The following is a 9,881-nucleotide window of genomic DNA, read 5'->3' on the forward strand; positions in this document are numbered from 1 at the left end:
TCACACATTTGACAGTTTATGCCCCTTTATTTAATTAATCTCTTTTAGTCACCAAATTAATTCCTAATTAATTTATGACTAATACAAATTAAATAAATATGATTTCTCCTTTAATATATTATTCTTATAATATATTAATAAACCATAATATCCTCTCTCTCATATCAAATTACCTTGTCAAGTTGCTTTGGTGAAGGCAACCCAAAAGGACCATGCATAACCGGGTCAAGTACATATCAAATATAGTCAGGGTCTCCAATACCTCCCTCAGATGTTGCTCGTGTTGCTGCTTGGTCTTAGAGTAGACCAGGATATTATTAATAAAAATGATCACCGACCGATCCAGCATCGGTCTACACACCCAGTTCATTAGATCCATGAACGCTGCTGGGACATTGGTGAGCCCAAATGGCATCACCACAAACTCATAATGCCCATACCGAGTCCTGAAAGTTGTCTTCAGTATATCCTCATCCTGAATCCTCAGCTGATGGTATCCCGACCAAAGATCAATCCTGTAAAACCAAGGCGCACCCTGTAGCTGATCGAACAAATCATCGATCCTCGGTAGCGGATATCGGTTCTTCACCGTTAGTTTGTTCAGCTCTCGATAATCAATGCACATCCTATGTGATCCATCCTTCTTTTTCATGAACAGGATCGGAGCTCCCCACGGGGAACTGCTCGGACGGATAAACCCCCGGTCTAGCAGCTCCTGAAGCTACGTAGATAGCTCCTGCATCTCGGGCGGTGCTAGCCGGTATGGTGCCTTCGATATCGGAGCGGCACCCGACACCAAATCAATACGAAACTCAACCTGCCTCTCCGGAGGCACTCATGGTAACTCTTCGGGAAAAACATCCCGAAATTCATGTACAGTGGGCACACTGCCCACCTCTGTCGTGGTCTCAACCCTCGTATCCGAGATATAAGCCAGAAATCTCGTACATCCCTGCCGCAGAAATCTCCTTGCCCTCGCAGGCGAACAGAGGGTCGGCTCCTGCGAGGCCCTCTCACGATGTATAACTAGTTCTCCCCCACTTGGGGTTCGAACCCTCACTAATTGGCGCTCGCAGTCGATCATGACCACCATTGGCCCCCAACCAATCCATCCCGACAATCACTTTCATCCCTCGCAACGGTATCGAAACCAAGTCAACGCGAAACCTTCTCCAAGCATATTCAGGACACAGTCCTGATACACCCTCGCAACACTCACAGTGCGGTCATCAGCAATTTCTACCTCAAGCGGGGAATCTAAAGTCCTCGGCACATCCCGAAACTTCTTGCTAAGTGCAAGAGACACGAATGATCGAGTAGCTCCCGAATCGAACAAAACATGAGCCGTCATACCATTGACCAAAAAGGTCCCTATACATAAGTACAATGCACATATAAGCAATATAAATAAATAGAGAACAGAGAAGAATAAACATGTACCAGCCACAACGTTTGGCTCTGCCCGAGCCTCCTTGGTAGTCAGCTGAAATGTGCGGCTCTTCACCGCTGGAGCATCCGCCTTAGTAGGGCGACCATCAGTAATCCTCATCGTGGCGGGCGAAGGCGCCGCCACTGCTCCTCCCCCTCCCTGCAACCTCGGACAATCGGCCTTTTTATGGCCAGTCTGGTTACAGTGGAAACATATCAAACCCTTCTTGGGGCAGTCCTTGCTCACGTGGCCCGACTGACCACACGTATAACACACCGGGTTCGTCCCCCGGAAAGCCCCCCCATGAGATCTCCCACACTTGGCACATCGGCCACGACCCTGCTGGCCCCTACTGGATGAATCCGAGGTCTTAGGCTTTTTAGCCTGACCTACTGCTGCCTGTTCCTGCTCAGGATTCCGCTTGGTGCGGAAGTCCAACTCCATCTCTCGCTCATAGGCCTTCTCCACCATCTCATTCAGGGTTTTGCACCATGTAAAACTCATAAACTCCCGGATATCATCCCTCAGCATGGAATGATACCTCGTCCTCCGCATGTCCTCATCAGTAGCATATTGTGGGATCAACAATGCTCGCTCCCGAAACTTGGCGGTGATCTCCGCCACAGTCTCTGTGGTCTGCTGGAGCTCCTGGAACTCCCTCACCATTTGTTGCACCTCAATAGACGGTGCAAACTCCAAGTCAAATCGCCAAACAAACTCGACCCATGTCATCTCAGCCACACCGGCTGCTCCCACCTGGCTGGTCACCTCTACCCACCAATCTCGGGCTCTGTCCTTCAGCATACATGAAGCAAAACCCACCTTCGCCGCATCAGGGCAAGAAATTTTGTGTTGGTCGTTCTCAATGTCCGCCACCCAGTGTCGGCTAACAATGGGGTCCCTAACCCCGAAAAACTTCGGCGCTCCACACGCCTTGAACTCCCGAAACGAGGGAGTTCGGGCCACGACCTGGCCCGCAACAATCTCGACTCTGAATGACCTGAGCCTCTCCTCCATGATCTCCATCATATCCTCCTTGACCGTCCCAAAGATCACTAGGGTCGCGTCAAGGATACCCTTCATAACCTCGGTTGTAATGATCTCGCATAGCCTCTCATCAATGGGCTCGGTACCGCTGCCCGATCCGGATCCAGACCCTAATCCTGATCCTGATCCCCCTGTCCCAAATCGTGTCATCACCATGCTGAACTGAAATGTCATAAACCATAATAATTATGACATATATATAGGGGATCTTCCCATACTGGTCCTCCTTAAAGCTGTCAGATCTAGCATTAGTTTGGGTACAGGTCCTGTGCTTTCAGTAGTACGGGCTCAATACTACCTTCCACACTTACCTGTACCTTTCCCAAAGCTCTACCTGATAACTCCAATTCGTCCCAAAATAAATCATATACCATAAACCACCGCATAACCCAAATCCCAGGCTGTCCTAAGATTTGCTCTACCCATATCAATGAGACCAATGATAACAGGTTGCCTTTATGCATGCAAATTGTACACAGAAAAGGAACAAATAGACTTTCGAATAAAAGATTCTACCCTAGGACCACAACCAGACAAGGAATAGAAAATAAGGCCAAATCAATCATTCTAAGGCTATAAGCTCCTAACCATATACAATTTTAAAAGCATATACATAGCAAAATCCATACGATTATCAAAGCTCAAATATTAGTATAACATGACTAACACATTGGGGAACTACTTACTTGGCTCGACCGATCACGCGCATTGCACTCTCCTCTTTTCCAGTCTCAAAGTTTTTAACTTTTATTTTTTTGAAAACAATTTTACCATTTCCTTAGTTTGAGTCCTGACACACCCGAAAGTGTGCCCGAATCCCTCAAACCAAGGCTCTGATACCAACTTGTAACGACCCAATTTTTCAAAAGAAAATTTTCATTTTTAATTATCCAAAACACAATTCCATCATCCACAAAAACCAGTTACAATTGTTTTCAAAACCATATCAAATACAACTTTATTTCAAAATATCAGAGTGTCCCATAAAATCCCCGAGTGAGAGTGCACGCCGCGCCATCAAGCATTGCCCTTGCCCTTGGGCTCAGATGTACCTGAAACAAATCCACAAACTGTCAATTAATGCTTAGTGAGTCCTCCAGAGCATACCCCACACACAATCCACATAACACATATCATAATAGCTATAAAGCTACACATATCACATAAGTCATGCATACAACATATAAGGAAGCCATGGAAACCCTCCAGGGTCTTACACCTAATGTCACGGGAACCCCCACGTGGTCTTATCTTCCATGGGAACCCCAACATGGTCTTCCTGCCTTGGGAACCCCCACAAGGTCTTCCTGCCTTGGGAACCCCCACAAGGTCTTCACTACCAAACAAGACATAATGCAACTATACAAAAAGATATACTAGGATGCCATGGAAACCCTCCACGGTCTTATACCAAATGACACGGGAACCCCCACGTGGTCTTCCATGCAAATGCCATACTATCATATCGCATAATCAATCAACAATCCTCATCACATAAAACGGGTCGGCCTTGGTGCCTTAGACCCATTGGTATGGTGAGAAGACTCACCTTGTCTGCTGAATCCGAAAGCTGCTCTCCTAACAGTCCGTAACCACCCGTGCTGAACAATAATAACATTACTCAAGGTTAGGACTGAACACAATCCAATTGAAGAGTCCAAGCTCCAAGTCCTCTCTCAATGGCCCAAAAGTCTTCCTTTGCTATTGGGCCCAAAGTCCATGTCTAATTATCATTAATGGGCCTCATGGCCCAATAAGGCCGAACCATAGAAACCATGGCCCAAAACAGATAAGTTGGCCTACCAATCCAAAACATGACTAGGCCCAATGACTAATCAAGGCCCAAAATCTTACAAGCCCAAAACAAGTCCAAATCCATCTGTTGTGCGTACGCCTAGCGTACCACCCTGGTACGCGTAGCGTACTTAGTCCCTGGGCCGTACACGCTACGTACGCTAAGTTACGCCCAACGTACTAACAGGTTAAGCACTTTCTTCCGTTAAGTGCTTAATACTCGATTTTCTCACGTCCAATAGTCAGATCTAAGCTCATTAAGACGTCATAGGGCATAAAGTTGGCAACTTTATGCCTTTGCATGTCTCATATGTTCCCAACAACCCATCAAGACCTTTCCAAGGGTCTTAATCCATGCATGAGGTCAAAACACCCATAAAGACTTCATTTTTATGCTATGAATGGACCAAAGGACTTCAGATCTAACCCTTTTCAGCCTCTGGAGTTGCTCAAGTCTCAAGAGGAGGTCCAAAACCAACTAAAGGGACAAAATAGAAAACCCTAGCTAGATCTAATGAATAATATGGCAAGATCAAAGCTTTATACCTCAAGAAGCTCCTCAAGGTGAACTAGATGCATATTCTTGAAGCCCAAAACCACTTCAAGCTTGCTTTAGCAACTCCTCCTTCTTGAATGGACACAAAAATGGCCACAAATGCACTCCTTAAGCTCAAAACACACTCTCAAATGATTCTAGGGTTTTTAGGGACGTTTGAAGGTGAAAGAGGCTGATTAGCGTGAGGCTCAAATGAGATAAGGATGCTTATATAGGGATCAAGTCCGGAATATTAGGGTTTGCACACCCGTCACGTACGCCCAGCGTACATGATGCCCCTCCGCGATCATTAATACATAGTACGCTAAGCGTACTCATGAGTACGCCCAACGTACTTAAGGGACTTCTTATGCAACATTAAATAACTTCAAGGGTGTAATGGCAATACCTGAATTGGAGTGTTACAAGGAGGCTTGGGAGATCAAGAGCAAGCCAGTAGATCTAGAATTTTTGGCACATTTCCAGCTCATTGGAGGTATAAAGCTGATACCTTGACTGTTCATTTCTTAGATCTCCATTTAGGGCTATTTTCTACCTTTTCTAGGTCTTAGTGAACCATATTCGGGATTGCGAGTATCAATGGAGTTGTACTTCAGATTTGAACCTTTAAGGGTCCCCATGGCTTAAAGGTGCCAACTTTATGGCCATGGGAGTCCCATGCACCATGAAGACTTCATTTTGGGTCCTTATGAGCTAGTAAACCCATGCATGCACGTAAAGTTTGTAACTTTACGTGTTATATCGATTCTAGGAGGTCAAATCTATGTTTTGGATGCATTAAGCCCGACTAAAATTGTCACACCCCCGGACCAGACGGCGGAAACGTCCGAAGGCGGGTGACTTAATTGTGCAGTATCATAACAATTGAATATAAATGAAACAGAGCAATCCAAACATCATACATTGAGATAACAAACTTACATTGTTTACATATTGTATTTGTTCTTCGAGTTACACAAAAGAGACATAAGCAGAAAAATTCCAAACTACAGCTAAATGGTCCTGCATCCGCGTCCCTTGTTACCTGCGTACTAGATTCCTAAGAATACAAGTCGTTTTGAAAAGCGTCAACTAAAATGTTGGTGAGTTCATAAGCATTTTTGTATAAAATCGTTTTACACTTGTTTAGAATCGTTCTCATTGTACGTTTAGAAAATCCGATATTTTCTATGAAATCGTTTGAAGCCTTGCTTTTATAATCATGGATATATGTGTGCATGTCGTTACTTTTGTTCATACTTATAAGGAGTAATTTTGAAAAGTAATGTAATTTGTAAAGGCGAGCTGTGTTCGAGAATAGTTCTTTTGTATAGTAATAGTCAACCGTTTCCAGAAAATCCCCTATTTTCAAAAAGAGAATATAGTTGAACATCTTGTTTTTCTTATCGAGTAAAATTGAGTGTGCGTTCTAGTTTATCGTTATCGAAATCGTATAAAGTCGTTTTCTCCAGAAAATCCTATATTTTCTGCTATAAAATATTCGTAAGTTCTGTTTCCAACTGTGTACACTTGCATATGTGTGTGTTAGTTTATCGTTTTCAAAATCGTTTACAAACGTTTTCCATAAAGTCCTACGTTTTCTGATTTGTAAAATAGTAGTATTAAAGCTCTATACTGGTTAGGTGAAAGAATCAACATGGCGATTGTGGACATTCTACGCAATGAAAAAGGACAGTCAACGCAACAAATGCGGACCATCACTACCATGTGTAGGACAGTCAACACAATGTGCCAAAATTTATTTATGAGGTTTTCCTTGCATAAATTTCTAGATAACATAACACATTCTAGTGAGTCGTTATAACCATACTAATATGACGGAAGCCTGTTTTGGCGTTTCTCAGGCGCCCTCGTTTTGATAAAGACATTTGTCACCCTAGACTGGCCGGTCTAGCTGTAGCGAACAGCGAAGGTGCGGGGTGTCAACCCCGTATAGATCTATACACAAATTCCCGCTCTCCCTCCAGGAGACTCTGACTATAACTCCTTACAGGACTTTAGACGTACACTAATATTTTTATATTTAGGTACTTTTGAGATTTGTCTGACTAGAATATTAACAACCTTTTGAGCAATCGTTTGGGATCCATTATTTGTTAGATAAATAATGAAATTCGTACTCATTGAATAGAAATATCGTTTTCGTTCCATATCGTTTATTGTGCTTGTTAACTGGGTGCTCGTGTTGGCTCCGTTTCGTTTATTGAAAAAGAAGCCATTTTGAACGTTTATCAAAATGACCCGACATTATCGGAAATGGACAAAAATGGTCTTTCCTTTCTATAAATTGTCGGCTCAGGCCCATATTAGACAAGAGAAAAAGTGTCAAGTTATAATTTGTGTAAATTTATGACTACAGGTTAGGACACGCGTTTTCTGTTTTATGACATATAGAACATTACTGATGTTCCTGAAGGTTTTACGACAGCAGTTTATGACATGCAAATATTTTGTCATGAAAACTCTGTTTTCGTATATTTTTCTTGATAAAATTACTTATATTAAATATTTTTAAATAATCACAAATAGTTTGTTAATCTGGTAAAAAGTCATGAGTATGACATAATATTCCAAGATAACCCTTGTATTTATGTTTGGCCAAAAATGATCCAAAATATTATTATTTCCATAATTTAATCATTTTCAAAATATTTTGTCCAACAACTTGTTTAAGCAAATCTTGAATCAAATCCTTATAGTTGATATAATAATTTGGGACTTATACTTGGTAACATAAAACTTTTTGTTTCTAACATGATTTCTGGAAAAATAATCCAAACTCTTGAGACTTAACCAAAATCTCGAGTTTTTGGACTAATTGTAAGGAATTTCATACTTAAGCACATGTAAGATGGCATGCATACACAATAAGCAAATAGGTCATGATTTACACAAGACTTTGACTTGTATTCTCCCCCAAAAACAATAAAAACTTAGAAAAAGTGGGGGTATGAAGCTCACCTTGAGTTAGTTTTGTGGGTGATTTGGAGAAGTGTTAAGGAGCTTCCAAGTTCCAACACTTGAAAAGGTTCTTTGAACTTTAGAATATCCTAAGAATAATTTTATGTGTAAATATAATGAAATCTTAGGAATAATGTGGAGAAACACTAGTCAAAGAAGATGAAACACTTACAAAAAAAGAAATCTGGAAATTTTCCTTGAAGGAGTGGGACTTGAAGCTTGAAGGAGTTAAGAGCACTCTTAGAAGTTTACTGGATGTGAAAGTAAGAAGTGGAATATGGGGGAAAGGAGTTCACGTATTCTAAGTGGAGGGTTAAGAGTGACATGACACTTGCTTGGAGGACTAGTGTACAATGCTTAGTTATCCATGGATATTTTGTGTTTAACTGGGATTGCATGGGAAATGAAGAATTTGCAATCACATCATAAAGTCAACCCTTTATCTACTTAGAATCTCTTAAAAAAATCTTGGGTGTTATTTTATATAATTATGTTTAAAATAATCAATTTTGGCATAAAATAGGGGTTTAAGGGTTCTAAAATATGAAAAATACGAGTTTGGAGGAATTCCCGACGTCAAAATATCCTAAACTGATGAAAAAGTCTGAAATGGGCAAAAATCCGGAGCCAAAAAGTAATTTCCGGAGCCAAAGCATGAATTCTGAAGTTGTTGGGTGGGTTCCGAAGGTAAATTCTAATTTCCGGAGTGGAGTTCCGGAGTCAAGAGGTGAGTTCCGAAGCATTCCCTCGGTTCCGGAGTCAGGATGCGGAGTCAGCAGGTCCGGTCCGAGGTGCGAAGCAGGCTAGCGATTCCGAAGCAAGTTCTAAGCGAGGTCCTTCCAGAGCTTAACCTTCCGGAGCATGCGAGGAGATCCGAAGTAGGGGAGGTTCCGAGATGCAATTCCTCTTGGCTCATGAGAAGGCATTCCGGACTAAGAGGGTTCCGGACCAAGAGGTTCAGGACCAAAAGGGTTCCGGACCAAGAGGGTTCCGGACCAAGAGGTTCAGGACCAAGAGGGTTCCGGACTAAGAGGTTCAGGACCAAGAGGGTTCCGGACCAAGAGGGTCCTTTTGGGTTTTCTCCTTAGGTTTTGAGCTGTTTTCGACTAAGGAAGGTACATGAAGAGATTTGAGAAAGATTTGAGATACGTGGAGAGATTTGGGAGAGATTTCCTAGCCAAGTCTCACCATAGTCAGGAAGGCACAAGTCTCACCATAGTCATTGTTTACACGAGGACGGAATTTCCTAGCCAAAATGCTAGTTGTGACAGAAATCGACTTGGTAGTCTTGGACTTTGGGGGACTCGGCGAGTCGCTCATAGGACTCGGCGAGTCGGGTCTTGGTCCCCTAACATTTTCTGTTTTTGATCAATCTGGTTGAGTCTAGAAGAGGAACCAACAAGATGGACGTGAATATGGACTTGAAGATCAAAGAACTCGACGAGTTCAAGGATGAACTCGGCGAGTTCAAGCCAATGTCCCAACGTATATGAAGAAGAACTCGACGAGTCAAGGAAAGACTCGGCGAGTCAAGGACTAACGTTCCAACTTGTATGAAGCAGGACTCGACGAGTTCAAGGATGAACTCGACGAGTCATTAGCAAAAGGTCCCGATTCTGTATGAAGGAGAACTCGACGAGGTCTTGAAAGACTCGACGAGTAGGATCAAAGTTCCAATATTTTGTGGATTATGGAACTCGACGAGTTGGTGGACCAACTCGGCGAGTTGAGTCAACCAGATGTTTACTTTGACCAAGGTGTTGACCTTGACTTTGACTTTGACATGAGTTGACCCTTGAAAGGGTTAAGAGTATGAAAGGTAATTAAGGAAGGTTGTTATGTGTAGGAGTTTAAGAGGAGTTGATCCCAGCATCGAGGACAGTTCAGTTACTGCACGACATTGAGGTGAGTTACCTTCCAGTAGAATTGGGTCTAAGACCACAATGCCGGCCCACTAGTAGGAGTTGTTTGATAGATGATTGTCTTTGTGATCATTATCTAGGTTTGCTACTACCTAATATGTTTTATGTGCTAGCATGATGTGATGTTATGTGATAGTGGTAGTAGGGGGAATAGTCTCCGTGTCTCGGTCAT

The sequence above is a fragment of the Lactuca virosa genome, chromosome 9, assembly GCF_052849685.1.
Source record: "Lactuca virosa cultivar CGN04683 chromosome 9, Lactuca_virosa_CGN04683_v6, whole genome shotgun sequence".
In the NCBI taxonomy this organism is placed as follows: Eukaryota; Viridiplantae; Streptophyta; class Magnoliopsida; order Asterales; family Asteraceae; genus Lactuca; species Lactuca virosa.